This window comes from Glycine max, chromosome 14 (assembly GCF_000004515.6).
Source record: "Glycine max cultivar Williams 82 chromosome 14, Glycine_max_v4.0, whole genome shotgun sequence".
Lineage (NCBI taxonomy): Eukaryota > Viridiplantae > Streptophyta > Magnoliopsida > Fabales > Fabaceae > Glycine > Glycine max.
This window is the reverse complement of record NC_038250.2, coordinates 18,044,649-18,068,883: the sequence shown is the minus strand read 5'-3', so window position 1 is coordinate 18,068,883 and position 24,235 is coordinate 18,044,649. Positions and strand designations below refer to the sequence as shown.

General features: G+C 35.6%; 1 long non-coding RNA gene and 1 other non-coding gene across 2 annotated transcripts; both read left to right on the top strand.

The window, feature by feature from the left end:
• The first annotated feature begins 6,754 nt into the window (after window positions 1–6,754).
• On the top strand, window positions 6,755–6,861 carry LOC112999458 (small nucleolar RNA R71). Its single transcript, XR_003264645.1, has one exon. It is a non-coding gene; the product is annotated as a small nucleolar RNA R71 (small nucleolar RNA).
• A 6,878-nt stretch (window positions 6,862–13,739) lies between these two features.
• Window positions 13,740–16,088, top strand: LOC121173422 (uncharacterized). Its single transcript, XR_005888275.1, has 2 exons — window positions 13,740–15,274; window positions 15,884–16,088. It is a non-coding gene; the product is annotated as an uncharacterized lncRNA (long non-coding RNA).
• The last annotated feature ends 8,147 nt before the right edge of the window (window positions 16,089–24,235 follow it).

Here is a 24,235-nt window from a genome sequence, read left to right as displayed (position 1 = left end):
TCTGGCCCAAAACGAAATAAACACTGAACAACATAAAATTGCAAAATTTCCTAATTAGAAATTAACTAAGGTAAGCGCTGCTTTATTTGCCCTCTTCAAGTCCACAACCAAAATCCGGATTAAGCCCAATGTTTCATTAATTCCTGAAATTAGATTAAAAACATCAAATTAGCTAAATGAGCCCAAATAATAAAACTGCCTAATTAATTGACAATTAAGACCAATCAATAATTAAAATGGTGCAAAAAGGGTTTAGAAAATAGAAGAAAATGATGGCACATCAAAACCCCCCATACTTAGCCTTTTGCACTCCTGGGCAAAATGAAACAAAGAACAAAATCCAAGGATATGAAAGGGAGACAAACAAAAACATTCACATATTTCTCAATGAACATCAAGGAATGAAAGGAATGGGTAACATCTAACATAAGCAGATCCAAAAAGTCAAGACATTCATGAAAATCATCCAAGCAACCCAATCATGGCAAAATAGTTAATCAGCTCAAGAATGAAAAGTGATAAAGCCTCACAAGATATACACTCTATCTCTCAAGTGTCTAGGCTACTATTTACCCTCAAAGCACCCATGAAAGCAAACACCACATAAACTTGGCAAGATTCTAAAATTGACAATCAACCCATAAACACAAGCACATGAGGATCAAAAGGTCTTTTAAGGTTGTAATGGGGCCAAGGACAAGGTATGGAGAAATATGGAATAAGTGGCTAAATCCCAAAGGAATAGAGGAGCAAAGGGGAATAAGTGCATATTAAGAAAAAAATAAAAAGAAGTAAAGATAAAAATTAAACATGAAGAGTAGAACCAAGAGTTTCATCATTCTTGTGCCATTTAAGATCTTATTCACTCAACTTTATTGCTTTTCTTTTTCTTTTTTTTTTTTTTTTTTTTTACTCTTTAGCCTTTGAGAAACAACATTTCATTCAGCATGTCCAACATTTAACCAATATACAATGTACATCAAGTATGGCCCAAAATACATCATGAAGCATAGCCAACAAAACAAGTTGTCCAATGAAACAAAAACCCCCCACACTTATTCCCAAAACAATTCCAAAGCTCCAAAATTCCTTAAGGATATGGTAATATCATGGTTTTTCACTTAAGGCTTGTAGTGAGCTTCAAAACAAGGAAAGGGAAACAAGGCTCAAAAGGGCTATCAAAGGAATTAATTCAAGGTAAGTCCATTTGGCTAGAAGCTTATAAGAACAAAATTGCCTTAATCATTTCCAAATATGCATGTGAATTAGGACGCATCAACAAGAATCAAGCCAAGGCTATTGTGCAAGCAATCAATGGGGCAAAACACACCAAATGATTATAATGATGGATGGCTCAAATTCTCACAAAGGTAAAATCATCACTTTCAAATTGAGCTTTCAAAACTATCATGACATGTAGAGAAGAATCAAGGATTTCAAGTCACAAAATGTCAAGAACTTTTATTTTCAAAACAATTACCCATTTCTTGAACATATCCTATAATTCAAAGAAAAACATGCAAAGTCGTACGTGCACATGAAATTGACCCAAAATATTAAACTGAAAATCTGACGAAACTAACAACATTAACAAATTAACACAACTAACAAATTAACAAAACCAACAAAACTAGCAAAACCAAAGAACACTCCCCCCCCCCATACTTAAACAACACATTGTCCTCAATGTAGCACAATTAAAAGATTAAAAACAATTAAATCATCAAAGAGAATCGGACAAGTGTAATAAAAGCAAAGAAGGAGATCGGAAAAGAAAAACTCCCTAAGTCATGGTGGAGGAAGAGTAGGGTGGAGTAAGGAAGTCTCTTCCACCACTACGTCCACTAAAGAAGGGTTCGTGAGGAATGGCTTAAGTCGATGTCCATTGACCTTGAAGCTCTTGTTTGTGGAGTCGCTTTTGATCTCAACTGTACCATAAGGAAAAACATTAGTAACAACAAAAGGACCAATCCACTTAGACCTCAACTTACCACTCATGAGTCCAAGCCTAGAATTATACAATAACACTTTTTGCCCAACCACGAAGTCTTTTTTAACTATCATGCTATCATGGAACTTCTTGGTCTTTTCTTTGTAGAACTTGGCATTCTCGTAGGCTTCTAGGCGGATTTCATCTAACTCACTCAGTTGCAACTTCCTTTCCTCGCCAGCTTGATCCATAGAGAAGTTGCAAGTCTTCACTGCCCAGTATGCTTTGTGCTCAATTTCCACTGGAAGATGACATGCCTTTCCAAAGACAACCCGATAAGGAGACATTCCTATGGGTGCTTTGTAGGCAGTCCGATGTGCCCAGAGAGCATCATCAAGCCTGGTACTCCAATCTTTCCTGCTTGGCTACACAATCTTCTCTAGAATTCTCTTGATTTCCCTGTTAGAAATTTCTGCCTGTCCATTAGTCTGGGGGTGGTATGGTGTGGATACCCTGTGTACCACCCCGTACTTTTTAAGCAGGGCATGCATTGTCCTGTTGCAAAAATGGGTTCCTTGATCACTAACAATTGCTTTAGGTACTCCAAACCTGCAAAACAGATTAGACCTGACAAAGTCTGCGACAACTTTAGCATCATTAGTTCTAGTGGGCTTGGCTTCCACCCATTTTGAAACATAATCAACTGCAAGGAGAATATAAACATAACCAAAAGAGACAGGAAAAGGACCCATGAAATCTATACCCCAGACATCAAACACCTCACAGAATAGCATAGGTTGCTGAGGCATTTGTTGTCGCCATGTAAGTGTATTTCCTGCTCTCTGACACTGCTCACAAGTGCTGCAGATCTTCCACGCATTTTTAAAGATGGTGGGCCAATAAAAACCACAATCAAGCACTTTGCGAGCTGTCCTTTGAACACCCAAATGACCTCCCAGTGCGGAAGAATGACAGAACTGCAGGACTGAGTCAGTCTCATGATCTGGAATGCACCGTCTAATGACCTGATCACTGCACGATTTCCACAAGTAGGGGTCATCCCAAATAAAATGCTTAGCATCACTTTTAATCTTATCTTTTTGGGCCTTAGATGCTAAGGGAGGAAAAACAGAGGCAACTAAATAATTGACAATGTTAGCAAACCAGGGAGTAGAAAGAGAGTCAGAAATACTATACAATATATACAAATGATCATCCGGGAAATCATCCCGAATAGGTGAATCTGCATCAGAGACACGTTCGATCCGACTCAAATGATCAGCAACTAGATTTTGTGCTCCGCTCCTATCACGGATCTCCAAGTCAAACTCTTGGAGCCAGAGCATCCATCGGATCAACCTAGGCTTAGAATCAGTCTTCTTCAACAAGTACTTTAGAGCTGCATGGTCAGTATAAACAATAATGCGAGTACCAAGCAAATAAGATCGAAATTTTTCAAGAGCAAAAACTATGGCTAGAAGCTCTTTCTCAGTAGTAGTATAATTTGCTTGGGCAGCATCTAAATTCCTAGAAGCATAATATATCACCCTGGGCAATTTATCAATTTTCTGAGCAAGGACAGCCCCCAATGCATAATTTGATGCATCACACATAAGCTCAAAAGGGGCTGTCCAATCGGGTGCCTGGATGATGGGGGTGGTAGTCAACGCTCTTTTGAGGCAATCAAAAGCCTCTTTGCATCTGTCATTAAAGTCAAACTCCACCTCCTTTTGCAACAAGTTGGACAGTGGAAGGGCTACTTTGCTAAAATCCCTTATAAAGCGCCTGTAGAATCCTGCATGACCAAGAAAAGATCGCACCTCTCGCACACAAGAGGGGTAAGGCAATTGTGAAATAACAGAAATTTTTGCAGGATCTACTTCAATGCCCTTATTGGAAATAATGTGGCCTAAAACTATACCTTGCTCAACCATAAAATGACATTTTTCAAAATTTAGAACAAGGTTAGTTTCAATGCATCTATTCAAAACTTTTTCCAAACTATTCAAACAACCATCAAAAGAGGATCCATATACAGTGAAATCATCCATAAACACCTCTATGCAATTTTCTAAAAAATCACTGAAAATACTAATCATGCACCGCTGGAAGGTACCAGGGGCATTGCACAGGCCGAAAGGCATCCTCCTATAAGCAAAAGTGCCGAAGGGGCAGGTGAATGTCGTCTTTTCCTGATCCTCAGGAGCAATAGTAATTTGCATATAACCAGAAAAACCATCAAGGAAACAGTAGTGGGATTTACCTGCCAGGCGTTCAAGCATCTGGTCAATGAATGGCAGGGGAAAATGGTCCTTTTTGGTAACCTGGTTCAGCCTCCTATAGTCAATGCAGACTCTCCAACTGTTCTGCACCCGAGTAGGAATCAGCTCCTCCTTCTCATTTCTGATCACTGTGAGGCCAGTCTTTTTTGGGACTACCTGGACGGGACTCACCCATTGCTTGTCGGAGATAGGATAAATGATTCCAGCTTGCAAAAGCTTGGTTATCTCCTTCTTCACTACATCAAGAATCACCGGGTTGAGTCTTCTCTGTGGCTGTCTTACTGGTTTAGCTCCATCCTCTAAATTTATTCGATGCATACATGTGGATGGGCTAATACCAGGAATGTCCACCAGGGTCCAGCCTATAGCCTTCTTATGCTTCTTGAGAACTGACAACAACTTCTCCTCTTGCTCATCAGCAAGGGAGGTAGATATAATCACTGGAAAACTCTTGCTATCATCCAAGTAAGCGTATTTTAAATTTGATGGCAGAGGCTTCAATTCTAGTGTGGTCGGCTAGACAGTGGTAGAAGGAGATGGTTTCTCAGGCTTTTCCTCATAAAGAAAGTCAGAGGTATGTGTACTTCCTGAAACATGGTTAGTCCTATCTGACTCTATAAAATCAATCTCAAGAGGTAAAACACCACCACCAGGCATGCAATCAATATCACTCTCAGATTCACTGTCAGCATCAAGTTCAGACATACGATCAAGTACAATTTCAGACTCAATGCATGAAGAGTGAGAGGCGTGCAGATTAGAATAAAGATCAGTCATGTATTCATCAACAACATGGTCAATTATTTCAGCACGAAATACAGAAAGATCTTCAGATGGGTATTTCATAGCATCCAGAATATTAAAATGAACAGTTATATCACCAAACTCCATGGACAGTGTGCCTGCATAAACATCTATCTTAGTTCTAGCAGTTTTCATAAAGGGTCTGCCTAGAATGATGGGAACTGATCCTTGAGAAAATCCATCTTCCATATTCAAGATATAAAAATCAACAGGGAAAATCAGTTCACCAACTCTAACTAAGACATCTTCTATGAAACCAACAGGATAGGCAACACTTCTATTAGCTAAATGAATTACCACATCAGTTGACTGCAAGGGACCTAGAGATAGAGAATTAAAAATCGACAGAGGCATAACACTAACAGAGGCTCCTAAATCTAGCATGGCATTGTCAAACTTACTATTCCCTATAATACAAGGTATGCTGAATGTACCTGGATCTTTGCATTTTTCAGGAATTTGAGGAACAGATTTACCAATCAATGCGGAGACATTTCTGCCCATGCTAATTCGTTCACTTCCTTTAAGCTTCCGCTTATTAGTGCACAGCTCCTTCAAGAATTTGGCATATCTTGGAATTTGCTTTATTGCATCCAACAGAGGTATGTTTACCTCTACTTTTCTAAACGTTTCCAAAATCTCTTTCTCTGCCTCTTCCATTTTTTTGTTGGAAACTGCTCTTGGAGGGAATGGAAGAGGGGGAATGTGCTGCTTCTGCAAATCAGAATTACCTATGGAAGAAGATTCACCTGCACAGAAATTGTTAGGTAGATTTTTGTCATCACCTTTTTCTGGAATAGAGTGAAGTTTGGCAGGTTCATTTGCAGATGAGGAAGGTGCTACGGGTTGAGGTCCTTGACACTGCTTTCCCGACCTCAATGAAATGGCACTGACATTTTTGGGGTTTTGGACAGCTTGAGAAGGCAGCTTGTCAGAATTCTGGGACTGTTGTTGATTCAATTGAGTAGCTAATTGTCCCATCTGATTGGTTAAGCTCTGAATGGAGGCTCTGGTCTCTTGCTGAAACTGCATGTTCTGCATAGTCATTTGCCTCACAAGTTCTTCGAGGGAAGGTTGTGGAGGGGCCTCAACTGTTGGCTGTTTCTGGGGTTGTTGCTGTTGTTGGATTGGTGGAGGAATGTATGGTCTGCTTGGGCCAGCAGCATTTTGGAAGGAAGGAGCAGGCTGTTATTGTTGTTGCTGAGGGCTGGACCATCTGAGGTTAGGGTGATTCCTCCATCCAGGGTTGTATCTGTTGCTGGAAAGGTCATAATTGCTCTGCTGTGGTTGATTTTGCTGCTGATGTTGAGGAGGTCTATTGTAAATATTTGCAGCATAAGCTTCAGGCTGCTCAATTGCTCCAGGTTGCTGCATGGAAGGGCAAAGGTCTGTATGGTGGTCAGCAGAGGAGCACAAGCCACAAACCCTTGCGACAGGTACAGATTTCTGATTCAAGGCCAGCTGGGTTACCAAGTTGACCAACGCATCCAGTTTGCCTTCAAGCTTCTTAGTTTCAGATGATGCAGATGGGTTTGTAGCTACCTCATGCACTCCTCTAATGACTATGGCATCATTTCTGGCGCTAAACTGTTGGGAGTTGGAGGCCATCTTCTCAATTAAATTTCTGGCTTCAGCAGGAGTCATGTCTCCAAGGGCTCCACCACTGGCAGCATCTATCATACTTCTCTCCATATTACTGAGTCCTTCATAAAAATATTGGAGAAGAAGCTGTTCTGAAATCTGATGGTGGGGGCAACTGGCACATAGTTTCTTAAATCTCTCCCAGTACTCATACAGGCTCTCTCCACTGAGTTGTCTAATACCTGAGATATCCTTCCTGATGGTTGTGGTCCTGGAAGCAGGGAAAATTTTTTCTAAGAATACTCTCTTAAGGTCATCCCAGCTCGTGATGGACCTTGGAGCAAGGTAATACAGCCAGTCCTTTGCCACTCCCTCTAATGAATGAGGAAAAGCCTTCAGAAATATGTGATCCTCTTGGACATCTGGGGGTTTCATGGTGGAGCAGACAATGTGAAATTCTTTCTTGTGCGGGTCTTCACCTGCAAGGCCATGAAACTTTGGAAGCAAATGAATCAGTCCAGTCTTAAGAACATATGGGACATCCTCATTAGGGTATTGGATGCACAAGCTTTCATAGGTGAAATCAGGTGCAGCCATTTCCCTTAGAGTCCTCTCACGAGGTGGAGGTTGTGCCATGTTCTCAGAATGTGCAAAATCAGAATGCTCAGAATCAGAATGCTCAAAATTATAATGCTCAAGATCAGGATGTTCAAAATCACCAATAACAGAATGCACAAATTCACCAGTTATGGAATGCTCAGAATGATCAAAAGGTATAAAATGATGCCTAACTAATCTATGAAATGTCCTATCTATCTCAGGATCAAAGGGTTGTAAGTCAGATGGATTGCCTCTAGTCATACACTACATTCAGCATGCACACAATTAGTTGCCTTGTCATGTAAATAAAGGTGTAGGTTTGAACTACAGCTACCCTCAAATGATATCCAAATGACTTGAAATTTTGTGACCAACCTTATAAAATGATGAGAAGATAGCACAAAAAATTTCAGACAAAAATTCAAAGTCTAACTATGAAAGCTAAAATTGGTAGGTTAAGAAAAATAAGTGAATAAAACTTGAAAAATAAAAAACTTTTGACAGAATCGCTTTTTTTGGACGATGGAGACCTCAGCCGGCCTATGGCGGGCTGCCACGGCGTAGGAAATTTTTTTCTACCCCAAATGCATATATAATAATTGCGATTCTGATAACCGGAGCAAAAGTTATGGCCGTTTGAAGTTTTGACAAACATAAAAGTTGCTAGTTTTTTTGGAACTTTCAAATCTGACCAAACTAAAGGCTCTAGCTATTTTTCCCACAAAATATGGATTAAAAGAAGTTACCACAAAAAAATTCAGCCAAAAATAACAACCCTAGCTACTAAAACAAAAAATACCAATTAATTCAGCATGGGTGGTCGCTAAAATCCGTCTCTAATTGATTTCTACTACTACTCTGTTTTTCCGCAAGCTGATTTCTACTACTACTCTGTTTTCAAACACAATCTTCACAGCAAAACACCCAAGACTGAAACAGGGGAAACGCTTAATGGGAAAACTGAAACAGAACACACATTAAACAAAATACCAGGACACTAAACAACACTAACACACATACTAACACATTACTAACAATTAAACATAAAACACGAAAGGATTAAACACACAACACTAGCTAGCTATTATGAACCTTTGGACACTGCTCCCCGGCAACGGCGCCAAATTTGATCGAGGCCGTACCCGAATCAAATAAACATGAAAATGCAGTAACTAGGAAGTGATCCTAGGTCGTTTCCCAACGAGCAGTGACAAGCCAAATGTTCATAATATACTTGCAGTAACAGTAACGATGGGGGGGGGGGGGGGTTGGTTGTTTGGTAATTAAAGAGCAGAACAAATAAAATGGAATACGAAACTACTAATATTAAAAACGGGTTGTTTCCTCTGATTCAGAAGCCACTCTCTTATCCTGGGTTATGGAGAATTCGTCCCTAACAGTCAACCACTTAATCCAACCCTATTTCAATTTACTAAGCGAAAATCAACTTAGGGTTTTCAATACGTGATTAGGCACCACATACACCAGTTAGCCCTTCGTCCATTAAGCATGAACGCAAGTTAGGCTCAGAGGCAATTAATCGAACATGAAGCGTGCACTGATTAATATTCACGAAATTGGGATAACTGGTGAAGGGAAAACTGCCAGGAAACCACATTACAAACGAAACCTCAAAGAGAGTTGGGCTTCGTCCTCAAAAGGAAACAACACCAGAAAATCTAGCCTTCCATGGATTCAAACAGAAAACGCAAATGAAACATGAAGCAGAAACGTAAATGAACAAGAACGTAAATGAACAGAAACGTAAATGAACAAGAACGTAAATGAACAGAAACGTAAATGAAAGTAGAAGAAGAAGCAAGAATGAACTCGTAATTAGAAGCAGAAAATGGAAATTTGCATTAAGAACGAAAACTGTAACAAGGGCACAGAAAAACGTGAAAACCTAAAACCAAAGCTCTGAATAATGAAAATAGCATAGCAGAATAGAATGCCCTACACGAATCCCAAGGCAGCTATTTAAAAGGAGTCACTCAAAGTCACTAGGCCCTATTACAATACTCTGGCCCAAAACGAAATAAACACTGAACAACATAAAATTGCGAAATTTCCTAATTAGAAATTAACTAAGGTAAGCGCTGCTTTATTTGCCCTCTTCAAGTCCACAACCAAAATCCGGATTAAGCCCAATGTTTCATTAATTCCTGAAATTAGATTAAAAACATCAAATTAGCTAAATGAGCCCAAATAATAAAACTGCCTAATTAATTGACAATTAAGACCAATCAATAATTAAAATGGTGCAAAAAGGGTTTAGAAAATAGAAGAAAATGATGGCACATCACAACTTAATAGGATATTCTGATTCTGACTTTGCCGATTCTAAAACAGATAGAAAGAGCACCAGTGGAACTTGTCATTTCATTGGATCTGTTCTAGTTTCTTGGCATAGTAAGAAACATAATAGTGTTGCTTTATCTACTACAGAAGCTTAATATATTTCTGTTGGCAGTTGTTGTGCCCAAATTCTATGGATGAAGCAACAACTATTTGAATGTTGTTGATTGTAGTTGATTATTATAGTTAGATTTATATTTGACTTAGAAATAGTTAGCTTTTAGTGAAAAAAGCCTTCTTTGGGATTGGTAATCGATTACCACTCCCTGTAATCGATTACATTAGAACAGCAAGGCTGTAATCGATTACAGAATTGTAATCGATTACCAGTAGGGTGCATATGCTACAGGATACTCCTATAATCGATTACAATGGACAAGGTGTCTTCTTCTATAAATAAGCATGTTATCACAGAGCCTCGTGCATAGACCCTAACCTCCATACGAGTGACGGCGCAAACCTTCCCCAAAACTTCAAATCTTTGTATCTCTTTCAATTCTTAATGAAATCACTTCAAATAAAGCCCAATCTTCATCTTTTTCAATTCTCTTTCAAACCCACAGATCAAAATTCACTGAAACATCTTCAAATGGTAGAATCATACAAGAAGCGAAAAGGATCTTCCTCCACCACCGCTGCTGCTGGCCATCGCCGCCAAGGAACCTCTAGAGACACAACCGCACCAATTCCTCCATCCATTTCATCTCCTCGATCATCTACATTATTTTCTTCAGATGATCAACGTCAAAGGTATTATTCTCAATTTTGCAATAGAGTCATTCTAGACCCTAAGTACCTTGACCTTGAATTTTTTGATGGCGAAACATTTGATTGTTACCAAGTGTTTCAAAATTCTGCTTTGACTGATTTTATGTCTTTGGAACTGCCTTACTTTCCTGAATTAGTTAAGGTCTTCTATAATAACTTGAAAATTCAGGATGGTATTATTTACTCTGAGGTGCATAATATTCCCATTATTATTGATCAATCCTTGTTCTTTTCCTTGACAAAACTGCCCAATCAAGTTGTTCCTTTTGAGGGCACCCTTGTTGATGACTGGAAATTTGATTATTCTAGTCATGATGCTCGCCGCATGGTCTGCAATGACCAGGCTGATATGACCGACAGGTTACTTGTTGGGTCATTAACTTTTGATTGTCTCATCATGCATTATATCATTGTTCGTATTTTACTTCCTCGATCTTCAAACCTTGCTCAAGCCTCTGAGGAGGATTTGATTCTGATGTGGGCCTTTCAAACCGGTCGTCAGATCGACTGGGCCATTTAGTTCGATATTGGATGCATAAGGCATTACGAGCCAATGCACCTCTCCCTTATCCTCACCTTGTCTCTCTTTTTCTTCATCATTTCAATATTCCTTTGGATGATGAACCATTTGTCAAGGTCAAGAGATCTTTCTCTATTGGTGCTGGTGCGGTTACCTCCTTTGGTTATCGAAAGGGTGTTGATGGTTAGTGGATTCACAAACATGACTTGCCTCTGCCTATTCTTGACGAGCATACCCTATCTCCTCCACCACAACGAGGTGATTCCACTTCTCTTCTGACTGACGTCCTCACAGAACTCTGCGATCTTCGAGCTTTTGTGGATGAACACTTTAATGCACTGGATACTCGCCTTGATGCAATGGATACTCACTTTGATGAGATGGATACAAGGATCACTTGACTTGAAGATGATATAAGCTTCATTAGGCGTTGCTTCGATCCTCCGGCCAACTCCTAGTTTATGTTCTATTTCCTTAGTTTTATTTCAGCCTTGTATTTTGGCGTTTATTACTTTAGTACTCTGATTATGGTTGTCTTGGATGTTTACCATTATGTTTTTGCTTTGTGTTTGGGTTATTTCTTGACTTTGTTCTGCTTAATTAAGACTTGTGTGGTTTATTATTCTATGAATTGAATTAGTTTATGGATGGATTGTGCTATGGTTTTTGTTGTTGCATTAGTTCTTTTCTTTAGACGTTGTTGGCTTTTTGCTATTGCCAAAGGGGGAGAGAACAAGGGTAGGTAGAATTTGTCATCAACCTTAGGCATAAATTCCAATCTTAAGGGGGAGTAAGTGTTGTGAGCATGCTTTATCTATTGTATATTATTTATCTTGATTTCAGATTATTGTCATCATCAAAAAGGGGGAGATTGTAGAAGCATATTAAATATGAAATTTTGATGATGTCACAAGATAAGTGCTTCTCAAGTTTAATCCAAATCAAGAACTCATAAATTCAAGATAAATGATGAAGTTAGTCCCTAGAATCTTAGAAAGCATTCTTTAATTGATGATGCTAAGGTTTGGCCAAAGGAGTTTTTCCAAATGCATTTTATGATTTTAAAAAGATAGTATTTTCTCTCTGGTGATCGATTACCAGAGGATGTAATCGATTACCAGTGGCTAAATTGGTTTCTGAAATGCTCTTACTAAATTTGAATTTAAATTTTAAAACCTGTAATCGATTACAGAATTTGTGTAATCGATTACCAGACACAAAAATTCAAATTTCAAGTCTGAAGAGTCACAACTCTTCAGAAACTAACTGTGTAATTGATTACCATATTTATGTAATCGATTACCAATAAGGAATTTTTGAAAATAACTCCCAAGAGTCACAACTGTTCAAGATGTTTTCTAATGGCCATCAAAGGCCTATAAATAGGTGACTTGGGACACGAAATTTCCTCAGAGTTTTTCTGAACAAATTGTCTTATTCTCTCAATACCAAATTATCACATAACTCTCAAAAAGAATTCCTTGGCCAAAACACCTGCAAATTCAATAAGGAATCTTGAGTGATCTTCAATCGTAATATCTTTCTCTTAAAGAGAGAATTCTTCTTCTTCTTATTCAAAGAGATTGATTAAGGGATCAAGGGTCTCTTAAGTTGTAAGGAATTCTGAACACAACGGAAAGGTTGTCCCTGTGTGGTTCAGACTTTGTAAAAGGCATTTTACAAGATAGTGGAAATTTCAAGCGGGTTGCTTGGGGACTGGACGTAGGCACAGGGCATGGCCGAACCAATATAAAAACTGAGTTTGCATTCTCTCTTCCCTTAAACTTCTTTTATTTATTGTTATTTATCTTTTACGTTAAAGAAGTTTACTTTAAATTGTCTTTTTAGTAATTCATATTAAGGGTGGATTAAGAATTCTAAAAGAGAGTTAAAATTTTAATTGGGGAGTAGTCTTTGATATCTTAATTCAACCCCCCCCCCTCTCCCCCCCCCCCCCCCTTTTTAAGATATCTGAGGCCACTTGTTTAACATATCAATGATAAGGAATCAGTATGACCTTGAAACGTATGATTCTCACAAATAATAGATAAACACTTTGTATATTTCTCCATAGTGAGACTTCTCTCTTATGCGCTTTGATTCCTTGAAAAAGGAGAGAAACAAAATTTCGCTTCCTTAACTAGAGATGGTTAATCCATGAACAACTGTAACATACCAAAGATTAGAAAGGTGGGGAAAAAGCAAAAGGTTAAAAAGAAATAAAAGGAAAATGGATTAACCTGAATTTGGTGGCATGGTCACTCCACAGAGTGCATCTAACAATTTGACCACTAAAAGAAAACGACAAAAAGAAAATGTGAAACACAGAGAATTAAAGCACACATACTACCTTAGATCTTTAAGGTTAAAAACTACTCTTGCAGGATTCCCATTAGGAAGCTGAAATTTGACCTCCTCCACAATACCAATTACATCTACAGTACATGATGTATTAGTACACATCCAAACATGACAAATTAAAGAACAGAAAACCAATTTAAACAAGACCAAAACCAACTCACCTATCAGCATATTAGGATCATAATTACCATTAATGATATCTTCAAAACTCTTAAACTCATATGATTTAAGAGGAATTTCAACAAGATCCACTTGCCTTAGAGTTGTACCACCAGTGGATAAAAAAACTTGAATGGATGTGCATAAACTCTGTACTAGCCATCATTCGAAACAACCCTAAAGTAGTACATATCACCACTACTAAATAAAAATCTTTTTACGACACGTGAATAAGGATGGTTCTACTAAAGTCTTCGTTAACAAATAATCGGTGGTATTTTTGTAAGTAAGTGTATGAGTTAACGATGGTTTTGGGTAAAACTATCTTAAAACCATTCAATACGAAGATGGTTTTCATCAAAACCGTCATCATAGACTGGACAAGTTTAAAGCCAAATAAAGGTGGAGCCCATGAGCCATAGTCACTGAAGAAGCTAAGCTTCAAGTCTGTGAAGCGCTCTCTCGATCTCTTCTCTCCCATTCATGGACACCTCGCTCCTCTTGATGCCGAAAGGTTTCACTTCTTTTCCCTTTTTCTCACTCTCTCCGTAATCTCTCTCACACACTAACCAACGTTGATTGATGCATTTGATTTTCTCTCACTAGCCACAAGGTTAGTTAGTAGTACACTTGCTTGTGAGTTTTGTTTAGTAATTGGATGATAGTAGGAAGCTTAATTTGCTCAACGCGCTTCCTTTGGTGTCTCCATATTCATATGCTACGGAAGCAGCTGCGAACGTCTTTCTTGGCCGAAAGCGAGATGAATTGGCTTGTGTTATTGAAGGATGCGTATGATGGAAATGGGTTTTTGATTGAGAAGGACCCACAAGTGGTGTTTAATGAGAAGCTTTATAAGTATGCTCAGGTGGACCACATGGAACCCAGGTTTTGGGGAGGTTCATTCGAGAATTTCAAGGTTTCATCATGCATTGCTTTCTCACTTTCATTGAATTTTTGTATATATTTCTCACTTTATAAGTATGCTCAGGTGTACGTTGCTCTGCATTTAAAACCACTTGTTTCTTTGGTTTGAATATCCAGACGTCACTTGAACTCTATTTGCTGGTTTGTCAATCAACTTCCGGACAAGACTAAGGCCTATTTTGGTTAAACTTGTTCAGAAATATTTATGGGAGAAAAAAATTAAGAAAATAAAATATATTTCTCTCATAAGTTAAAATTAATTTATCTAACTTTTTTTTAGAAGTTCATAATAACTTCTCAAAACGTTGAGATGCATAAATTAGAAGTTCATTTAATATGCTTCCTACTTTTAGAAGTTCATTTGTTTGACAAGTTGCAAATAATTTTTTATGGCTGAAAAAGTTACTAGTTAGCTTGAAATTACAGGAACTTTCAATTATTCGAATGTTTGTGGTCTTTTATTGAACCCTATACATGGAAACTATATATACTTTTGATCAGAAAAATCATAATACTAGGATAGCTGAACCTTAATGATAAGGGTATAGCTGAACCTTTGATGGCCAGACTTTTGGCACAATGGTCACTACCCATACCATTAGACTGGGGGTTATACTGGTTTCTGTAGAAATTCTAAAAGAATTTAAAATGTGATTTTATCCTCCCCCTCTTGCAGAGACCTTTGTTCCTTCTCCAGACTGTAAATACCCAAAAAAAATGAATCTTTACTCATCTTTGTTTCCTTATTTTTGAGCCAGAGTGAGTTAATGAATATGGAAAAGCCTTTCAAAGATGATCCTGGAAAGCAAGGGGGATTATGCTCGATCTACTTGTTTTATTTGATGTATCCTGTGCTAACAGCCAAAGAAAGTCCTGAAAGCTGAAGATATTTTGAAGAAAATGTACACTAAGAGGGAAGAGTTTCAATGACGCCCTTCACCTCTTCTGTGCAAATGCTTTGATCTTATTGATCCTTATACGGGGAAGGTACTTCAAGTAGTCCGTTATATTTTGTAGTCATATTCTTATATTGATTTTGTAGTCCAAACATTTTTCACTTTTTATCAGTATTTAAATTACGTTCTAAATTGTCAAAGAATGTTTCAAGCTTAGACATATTCCTTGCTTTTTACATCCAAGGATTATTTTATGTGAAATCTGATGTTTTTAGCTTTGTAGTTCTTGTTCTAGAAATTAGAGATTCAGGACTCCTTCTGGTTTGAATTCTCTGATAGTCTCTCTTTAAGTTTATATACTATTGAGAACTTGAGATATACATTTTTTTCTCTCTTAAAATCCTTTTTATCTTTCAGCGATTTGTTTTTAATTTCTGTTTTACTTTGAAACTGAATCCTTGGATGAGCTTCTATAGAGTTTATTTGGGTTTATGATTCCTATTTGTTCTTATTGGCTTATTTCAATAAGTTTAATGGTTAAATTTATGATGTAAGTTTTCATGTTGATGTAATAAAAGCAGACAATAAGCGCTTAACTAAGTTGTTTACTTAAACACAACCTTTATATGTGTTTGTATGTGTGTGTGTGTGACATAGAGTTAGATTATTAAATATGCTTCCTTTAATCTTCTCTTTTCAGTTTGTTTTGTATGATTTGAGCAAAAGACCTATAGAACGCAGGTTCGTCAGGAAAGATCAAGTTATAAGGGAAGGTGAATCAGTATATTTTGATGGACATTTAGTAGAAGAAGGAGAACCTGAAGGAAGTCATCACTCTCCAGCGAAGTTAAATGAACGAGGGACTGGCAATAATGTTGTTGAAAGGAGACAACTAGGACATGGGCACAATGGCTTTCACAAGGGCAATCCATCTTTGACTAATTCAAAAATTTCTTTTTCAATCCGTATAGTCTGTACTACTATTTAGTTCTGTGCATGTCATTTGAATTTAAATTTATTATTATCCCTTGCATTTTAATTGTAACCCCTTGGCCCTTGATCTCATTATGATCGTTAGAATACCTTGTCCGTTGTATACATATTTTGCTCATTTAGTTAGTTTTTTTTTTTTTTAAGCTATGTCCGGTGTTAACTTTTACGAATTAAAGACTTCCATTTATCTCAGAAATTAATTGCAAAAATGAAATATTGAATAATAATGATCTGGAAGCAGAAAAGAAATAATGTTCTCTGTGTATATATGACTATGTGTTTGAATAAACAACTAAATCAAGTGCTTATTTAATAATTCTTATCATACGAAGGCTTATGTCATAAAATTTACTATAAACCTTAAAATCAGTAAAATTGCAAGAAAGCAAGAAGTATATTTGGAATGAGCTGGCGACATGTTTCGATTTTTCTTTCTCAATGTTTATAGTTATAACATGCAGAAAAACCGCCAAATGAGCTTTGTCTGGGGCAACATTCAGGATTGAACTCTCTGATTACCGAGCTAGAAGAGATAAAATCAAACAGGATAACCCCACCAATCAAGCCTTTACGCGATGGTTCGTACTTATTAATTGCCTGCGGTGATGACACTCATCTTACTGTTTCATTTGCATTACTTTTTCCTCCCGTCTTCAATAGGAAGTTGATTCCATTTTACTCATTTGCATGCCTTGTGTAGATCAATGATAATGATTTTCTTCATAAATATTAATATGAATATGAATATCCTACATTAGGATTTAGTTTATTCGTGATTTCTAATTCAAACAATTACGTTCACCGAGAATGTCAACATGTCCCACCAGGTATAGTCTCTCTGTTTGCATTTTCTGAAAGTGACTCATAGTGAGTCTCTTAATATTACTCGCAGATAGCATGCAGAAGTTTTTTTTTTTAAGCGATGACATGTTATATTTAAGGTGCTAGTGTTCATCATGTAGTTAACAACTTTTCTCAAACATTGTTTAGCACCCGGAGAAAAAGTTCTTTGTTCGAAGAATTTTGATTGTTTTGTGTGCACTGGTATTGTTGGGAATAGCAATTGAAATTTTCAACAATAAAAATGGAAAAAAAAGAGAACAAATGGAGAACACACGTCTTTTCATAATGTGACTTTGGATAGATAAAAAAGTTTGAATTGGAAAAATATCTTGACTTTGGGTTAGGAGTTCTATAAACTATAAATAGGTACTAGGATAGGTCCTATCATCCAAGAGAAAAGTGAAGTATATTATATATAACGTGTGAGTGATCACTTGAATACTGTTTGTATCTTCTGTTGCGAAATTTTCCTTATTATTTTATTAAAATTTTTATTTGTTTTTTAAAAATATATTTTTCCTTTCTTATTATTTTATTAAATATTTTATTTTATTTTAAAATATATTTTAAGACGATTTTTTTAAAAAATTGTCTAAGAAAATGTATATTCTAATATGATTATTTAAAAAATTATTTTAGAATCCTCAAACTTTTTTATTTAAAAAAAGATAAGAATTTTAAGATAATTTTTTAAAGAATCATTTTAGAAAGTCTATTTTTTAAGATGATTTTTGAAAAATCATCTTAAAATCTTTGTTTAAAAAAAACACATTATAAGACGATTTTTAATATAAACAATCTTATAAGGATATCATTATAAGACGATTATTTGTTTGAAAGTCATTTTAGAAATGTAGTTTTTCTAAGACGATTTCTTAGGAACCGTTGTAGAAAGTCTTAACTTCTACGATGTTGACTTCAAAGACTGTTCAAAATTGTCTTTGAATATGTCAAAAAATCATCGTTGAATGTACTTTTTCCAGTAGTGCATATGTTTTCCCTTCCTTAAGTTCAACTTCCCAGGTTTCTAAATCATGTTTCTTAACTATGACATGGATTTTATACCTCTAGCACAACAACAAAACAGAGCATAAACCCTGTCACATTATTAAACAAAGCAAAAGTTAAATAACAACATACCCTTCCATCCATCAGGACCATTTCAAGGTGCCTAGACTTTTCACACGCCTAGACAAACCACAAGTCCACAATTCGAACTGCAAGCTTGAATGTTTCTTTGCTATCATCAATAGCTCCAATCATATCGAAACTATGAGACATCTCGTACAACAAACTTTAATGAATAAGCATAATAAGAAATGCAAACAATATGATCGCAAAATGTCACCTAAAACACAACAATAGTAACAGACATTCTTCATTCAACTTGTCATATGGACCATGAAAGAACAACAAATTCATTTAATAATCAAGTCACACTAAACATTACAAAACAACAAAAGCCAATCTAAAATCCTAGAAAGCAAACCTAAAACCCAGTCTCTGAACTGACTAACCAAATCTCCAAAAATTACACCTCAGTATAGGGAATCAAACACCAAAAATTAATAAGAATCAATAGACACCATCAGACCCTAAATGTAACATCTCAATTTTCATAAACTAGATTAAAAAAATTGTTATTTATAAATAAATAGAATTTTAAAAAATAATGATGAGATTTTATAAATAAATAAATAAGGAGATATAATTATTAATTAAAATAATGATTTGAGAGAAAATAAAAAGGGTATTTTATTTATTTGTTTGATAGAGAATAAAATAAAGTTTGTTTTTATAAAATAATAAATAATAAATAAATAAATAGATTAAATAATAGGTCAAAAATGCCCCTAGCTATAAATAGCAACATGATAGGTCAGTTTCAGACTCACTCCTCAGCGTCCTCTGCCTCACAATTTAGTTTTTTCTCTCTTCTCCCAAAATCCTCTCTTTTTCCCGTAGGCCACCTAACCTGTCTTCGAAAAATGACGATCCCAGACTCATTCACCGTTGGATCGTCGTGAAATTTGAGCACCACGTTCGCAACCCAACTCCAATAATTCTCACCGTTGGGAATTTTGATATTATGTCTGAGGTAAGAGAAATACCCCTCGCATTGTAGCATTTTCCTTTCCCGCAGAAACCCAGAGCTGTCTCGGAAAAACTACGATCCTGGTTTCGTTAACCGTGGGATTTTTATGAAATTTGGATATGTTGTTCGAAATTCAGTTTAGCACGCTTTCACCGTTGGGATTTGCGAGATAATATTTGTGGAGGGAGAAAAATAAATCGCATGATGACAGTACAAGTGGAGGCTTCAATCCCTTCTCTGTCCCTTTGATGTTTGGGAACTCTATCGGAGCAGTTAGAGGAAAAAAAATTGGAGGAATCTCAGGGAACCGCTAGAGATGCTGCTATCGTTGACTGAAGACACGTGAGCCCGCTTAGAGGTAAGGGATGAGTTATTCACAATTGAGAATTAGTGAGAACATGTGTAGGGATCCTTAGAGTATCAATTGGAATGAGTTTTTTGGGTGTTTCCGTCATTTTTTTATTCTATCCTTATAATTATAAGTGTGAATTATATATGTTTGACAAACCAATTATTGTGAAATTGTTATGCTGTTGTGTCGAGTGTGAATCCTATAAATCGAATATTTTTCTAATTAACATGAATTGATGAAATAAAGTAAGGAGAAATTTAGAGTAAGATATTGATTTTGTATTTTCTTTTTTTGCTTTTTAGGTTTTTTTTATATAATTTAAAAATTTATATCATAATTGAAATTGACCAAAGTGTTCATATAATTATTTAGAATTTGTGCATTGAAAGCTTACTTTGAAATTTGTGATCCAATATGATGTATGTTAGTTTATATATATAGAAGTAGTTATATATTTATTTATATTAATAATTTAGGTAAATAATATTGTAAAGTTGTTATAGTATGATTCAAAAAATTATTAAGTGTTGGAGTTTGAGAATATTATGGTTAAATTTGATGAACAGGTGTATGTTGTACCTTATGAATATCATTAGGAATGTTATGAGATGGTTGATGTGACATTATGAGATGTTAAAATGTGGGCATGATATTTGATTGTGAATAAGTGTGTGTGTTTGACACTTGATGTAACAATAATTATATTGGGAGCTATGAATTATACAATAACCCGACCAGTGTTATCTTGAGAAAAGCGTTGACGCGCAGTGTTTAAGAGAAAATGTAGGTTTCCTAGTTAGGAACCAGTGTTAAATTGTAGCGGAATCGTGTTAAACATGTTTGAAACATGAGTGTGAGGTCGTGGTATTGGATAATTCATGAGCAGTGTTTATAAATGAAATATGTGATGAATTATGGAATAATATGTTGCCTTGAGATTATAATATTATTATTGAGATTGAGTAAAAGTGTAAAGTAGAACATGTGTTGAATTGTGAGATATGTGAAAACATGTGATGGTGGATTGTGACATTATGAGATTTGAAATTGTGAATGAGTTTTGGTTGTGAATAAGTGTGTGATTACTCTTGACGTGACATTATTTGTGTTGTAAGCTGTGAATTGTATAATAACCCGATCAGTGTTATCTTGAGAAAAGTGTAAATGCGCAGTGTTAAAGAGAAAGTGTAGGTTTTCTATTTAGGAACTAGTGTTAAAGAGAAAGTGTGTGTTCCTATTTAGGAACTAGTGTTAAATTGTAGCGCAATATGTTATATGTGCTTAAGACACGAGTGTGAGATCGTGGGTATTGTATAATTCACTAGCAGTGTCTGTGTGCTAAAATGATTTTAGGGGTTGGACCTGAATCAGGAGGGAGAGGCCCTGACGGACTCTTCGGAGTGTAGGCCTTGGGGGTCTCCGAGTTTTAGTGCTCCTTTAAACCTATGTTGATCCCATATGGTTGGAGCATTCTCGCAAAACATCGTGACCCTGACTGGTCTCCCTATGATCTTACTTAGTGAGAGTGACCTGACAAACCCATTGTGTGGTGTGTCTTGTTATGTACTCCTAAGCGTCCCAGGGTGGTTTTCACTGACATGGTACCACATTGCATATAGGCTTGAGTCTTAGCATAATTGTCTCATGCGTTTGCTAATTGTTTATTATGAAATTGAGGTATTATTATGTCTTGATTAGAACGTGTGATTCTTGTGTAATGTGATTGATGATTGAAAAGTGTGATTGATGGATGAAAAGTGTGATTGATGGATGAAAAGTGAATTTTGAATGACAAAGTGATGAAATAATGTGAGATATGCTAAGTAAATTGTATTTGGCTATTATATGTTGTTTTGTTTCTCTCTAGTAGTTAGGAATGTGATAACTCACTCCCGGTTTGTTGTTTGTGTTTGGATCTTGTGATGATCTTGAACCTTGTGTTCGGGGAGCAGATGACTAGGTGAAGTGCTTAAAGGAACCTTGTGCTGAAGGACGTTGGGACACAATGCTCTGATAGGATGTGACAGTGGGACAAAAGTTTTATATTAATTGCATAATGTTAGTCTATTTTATTTTATCTCACTGATTTAACAAAATATTTTTGTAAATTTTGACGGCCTTGTTTCGAGCCGAATACATTTTTAATAAGTTTTAATTGATAATAGTGAATTGAATGTAAACCTTTTACCCGTGTGAATTTGGTTACCGATATTTTTTATATATTTTATTTATTTATATGTCGGGGTAGAGGGTGTCACACTAAACCTGATACTAAGCCTTAAATCCTAAACATCTAACTTCCAACTCCGAAATCCCAAGACCAAACTTCCAAAAAATCAAAGCCCAATACCCAACCTCAAAACCCAAAAACAAATTTTGAGCTACATCACAAACAAAAAAAACACAACATAAAACCAACTTGCATCGGCCAACGGCCCACAAAAACTAATGCCCAACGTCAGAAACCCTAACCCACCCCACTGATAAAATCAAAGCCCAACACACAACATCAAAGAGAAACAAACGAAAAACCAACGTCATGCCTTAACCCACCCCACTGACAAAATCGAAGCCCAACACCCAAACATCAAAGAAGAACAAAAGAAAAGAAAATGTCAAAACCCCTAAGCCACCCCATTGGTGAAATCAAAGCCCAACACCTAACATCAAACAGGAACAAACGAAAAGAACAAAAGGAAAAAAATAAAATAAACCTCAATGCACCTTCCTCGTTGGTTTTTTCTGAACAACAACAAAGAGTTTTAACCCAAGCTTAACACCCCAACACTTAAGCTCTGTCATTTTTAACCCAAGCAAATTGAAAGGACGATGAAAAGATGGGGTTAGAGAGAAGAAATGATTTTTTTTTAAAAACAACACACAACAACACAACACCGGGCACAAACAAAACAAAGAAACACATAGGAACAAGCCTTGTGCCAATGGTGTAGGCAGGGGCAATTTTGACATTTTAAGAGCCTATTTGATTATTAGAATATAGTAGAAACTAAGAGTTCACATAGATAAAATCTGCAATTATTAATACTTTATTAATTTTTATATTCTAATCCACATATTCCTGTTTGCCGAAACCCATATGACACCACTACAAAGCCCTACCAGAATTTCACTTGAAGGGGGATATTTGCTTTGAAATGTCAGCATATCCACGTGCAACTTGTACAAATTGAGTTGTGTTTGCGGCAAGGAATTATCGACTTGTCTTTTGCTGTTTTTTTAAGTAACAAAACTAAGAGTTCACATAGATAAAATCCGCAATTATTAATACTATTAATCTTTATAATCTAATCCACATATTGAACAATAGTTAACACTTGATATAATATTTGTTATCGTGTAAACTTGTATATATGCATGTATTATAAAATCAACAAACAATAGATTGATAAGCGACAATTTTTTTTTAATAAAAGTACTATTCATTATCTCTTGTTTTTATATTCTTCCTCATAAGTTTTGAGTACATTTCCACAGAAGGCATATTTAATTTGGTGTGTGTGTATATATATATATATATATATATATATATATATATATATATATATATATATATATATATATATAATTTGAGAGTTCAGTTTTAGACAAAAGTAGATAGAAAGATAAATAATTTTATTTAAAAATATTATTTTTTATTAAAAGAAATAAAATGATTAATTAATATTAACTAATGCCCTAATACTTTATTTATTTCATTAAAACTATATGGTTTCTCTTAATTTAAAATAAAAAATTTATATTCTATTTCTTTTCCCTTTACAAGAATTCTCAAATACACTATTACTGAACTGATTTCTGGCTGAACAACCGCTGATTGGGACTATTTTTTTCTTCTGAATTTTTAAATTATATTTCACATTTATTAAAAAAAAAATACTCATACAGGAATACAGTAAAGTGCATATTATTTAAAATTATTGGCACATATAACTATAAGCTAATATTTATAGGTACAACCTTACATATCAAGTATTAATTTAAATGCTTAAGGTAAAACTTAGTTATATAGAATTACTCGTCTATATAAATTGGTTCACTTTTTTGGGATAAAAATTGGTCATGCTACTCTTTGATTAGTGAATAAGTAATTTAAAATTAAACCGAAAATGTACTATTATACGAGTTAATAAAAAAAAATTCCTGGCAAGATAAAAAATACATACATTCGAATCCCGAGTCAATAGACGCATGAAAGAATATTTATAGGGTAAAAATTAAAAGAAAATATTTCTGGCATTTTTTTTTGTTTTGTTTTGTTTCAGTACGAGACTCAACTGAAATAATCCATATATTCATTCTGTCTCTGTACCAAAAATAAAAAAATTCATTATGTCCACTTCTTGCTTGTACAACATGAGCTGTGCTTACTGCAAGGAGTTATTGACTTGTCTGTTGCTGTTTTTGTTTGGTAATAAAACAAAAGAGTTCACATAGATAAAATCCGCTGTTATTAATGTTTTGTCGGTTTTCATATTCTAATCCGCAGATTCATCAACAATTATCAATAAACAGCGCATCCAAGTAAAATTAGATTAAGTAATTTTAAATAAGTTGTTAGATTTAACCTTTGTAAATGAGAAAAAAAATATTAGAACCTGAAATCTCATATTCTTCCATAAGTATTAATTGTCAATAAACCTCATAAATATTTCGTACCAATAACAAATTAAAGAAATCATCAACAATTAACCCGTGATATAATATTTTTTATCGTGTAAACTTATCCATGTTCATGTATTAATAAAATC